Source organism: Saccopteryx leptura, chromosome 1, assembly GCF_036850995.1.
Source record: "Saccopteryx leptura isolate mSacLep1 chromosome 1, mSacLep1_pri_phased_curated, whole genome shotgun sequence".
Lineage (NCBI taxonomy): Eukaryota > Metazoa > Chordata > Mammalia > Chiroptera > Emballonuridae > Saccopteryx > Saccopteryx leptura.
In genome coordinates, this window is record NC_089503.1 from 81,173,960 (window position 1) to 81,176,450 (window position 2,491).

The 2,491-nt window shown below is 42.8% G+C and overlaps 1 pseudogene; it reads right to left on the minus strand.

The window, feature by feature from the left end:
* Positions 1 to 1,009: 1,009 nt before the first annotated feature.
* On the minus strand, positions 1,010 to 1,471 carry LOC136388933 (U1 small nuclear ribonucleoprotein C-like; annotated as a pseudogene).
* Positions 1,472 to 2,491: the final 1,020 nt, after the last annotated feature.

The following is a 2,491-nucleotide window of genomic DNA, read 5'->3' on the forward strand; positions in this document are numbered from 1 at the left end:
ATAACTGGATTTAAAAAGCTCTTTAGTTTCACTGAAACTCAGATGGTTAAATGCTGTTATCACAAATGATGTTTCAAAGGGAAAAAAAAATTACTATTTTGCAATATGTTGGCTTCGTACCCGCCAATGTTCTATGACCAATATCAAGTGCTTCAAATCAAATAATAGAATCTGAGATTTGAAAATAGCCTTGTAGATTACCATACTTTTCAACCTACTTATTTTATAGGTAAGCAGATTAATGTCCTGAGCTGTTCTCTTATAGATCTCACAGTATCAAATATCGACAATACCCAGCTTTGCAAGTAGTCTCAACACCCAGGATATAAATAATAACAGAAACTAGTTCTGCTCTCCCCACACCATTTTCCAGGCTGGATAGCAAGCTCATTAAGGTATCTCATGTGGCTCCATAAATTTGTAACCACATTGGTTACTAAAAACAGTTCCATTTCGGATCTTTAAACCTGAGTGCTGTTCATTTAGCTTCAGCTCCAAAGTCCTTTTTCTTATTGCCCTAGCACTGGCTAAACTCATGACTCTAGAAACTTGAAGAGAGGGAGGGGCACGTGGTCACTCTTTACCCTCCCCATCCTGCCCCCACCGGCTCCTCCTCTGGTGTTGAGGCAGGGGAGAGGGAAACGGAGAGGAGATTCCTCTTCTGAACCTACACAGGAGGAGGTTGCCAACCCTTTGCTGCAGCTGGCGTCTTCTTTTCCACCTACTGCGGGCAGGCCAGCAATCCCTTCCCTGGGGCTCACGTCCAAATATTCATGAACCTCTTTTCTTTTTTTAATTTTTAACCAAACAAATTGACAATTTTATTTTCACACTTCACAATACAAATGAAAATTGCTTTTTGGCCCCCAGCTATTCTCTCTTTGATAGGAAGAGGGAGTGAGTCTTCCTTGTCATGCAGTTAGAGAACACCACGAGTCAAAGCGCCATGATCTCCTGGTGAAGTAGGAAAAATAATGTAAAACTGATAGAAAGAGGCTCCTCTCTCTCTTTATCTGTCTGGTTGAGTCATCCCTGGCCATCATGGGATGGGCAGGGTCTCATCATTGGAGGATCAGGTATCATTGGCATGTGCCATATGCAATGAGGCCATAGGTGGCCTCATTCCAGGAGCAGGTCCCATTGGCATCATCTCAGGAGGAAGAGGGTCCATCACTGGCATCAGGAGAGGGTGCTGTCATCATACCAGGCTGAGGAGGACCCCGAAGACTGGGGGAAGATGGGATCATTGCCCCAGCAGGAGGAGGAACAAAGAATGGAGTAGGAGGTATCTTTCCTTGCTGCAATGCTGAAGTTGTTCTGTCAATCAGGTTCTGAGCCTGCCCTCTGTCCATTTCTCATAGGAGTCACTCCCGTTCTCTTTGTGTTTCCTACCACTGCAGTGTGCCTTTCTCACAGATGAAGACTCATGGGCGAGGTATGTATCACAGTGTTCACAATAAAACTTGAGCATGTCGTTCTGTGGTTCATTGGCCACTCCATTCCACACTGCCAGTCTACCCTATTTTCTATTCACACTTGATTCCTCATTGATCTCACCAAGTCTGGTGGCTTTTAATAACTTTTATACATGAAAAACTCCAAATATCTAACTGCTTGTTCATTGTCTCTACTTGAATGTTCAGTCAGCATCTCAAACTTAAGATGCCACAAAATTTGCTCCACCTGGGGTATTCCCCAGCTCAGCTAGAAGCACCTCCATCCCTGTAGTTGCTCAAACCAAAATTTAGAATCATTTTTATTTCTTTCTTCCTCTCTAACCCCACAGTCAATATTTCCACAAATTCCATCATCCTTACTTTGATAATTCATCTGAATTTAAATTCTTCTAACCATGTTCACTGTAGCCTCTCTCATCCAAGCTAGTGTTAGCTCTAGGCCAGATTATATCAATGGTCTTCTAACGGATCTGCCTTGTTCCCCACCATCTTCCTTAACATAGTGACCTGAGTGATCCTATTAAAACATGAAATAGCCTGACCTGTGGTGGCGCAGTGAGTAAAGTGTCGACCTAGAACGCTGAGGTTGCCGGTTCTAAACCCCCGGCTTCCCTGGTCAAGGCACATATGGGAGTTGATGCTTTCTGCTCCTCCCCTCCTTCTCTCTCTCTCTCTCTCTCTCTCTCTCTCTCTCTCTCTCTCCCCCCCCTCTCTCTAAAATGAATAAATTAAAAAAAAAACACAAAAAACATGAAACAGATCATTTCAAGCCTGTGCTCAAAGTCCTGCAAAGGGTCTCTGTTTCAACCAGAACAAAAGCCAGACTTCACAATGGTGAGTAGATCCTACATGATACATTTCATCCCATTATACTGGTGACGTCATCTCCTGCTCTTTTCCTCCTTGTTCAAATCACACCAAATAACCTCGTCTTCTGCTTTTTTTCCAACTAATACTCCAGGCACATTATTTTATTAACTGTACAATTTACATACAATGAAAAGTATAAATCTTAGTTTTCAGTTTATAGGATT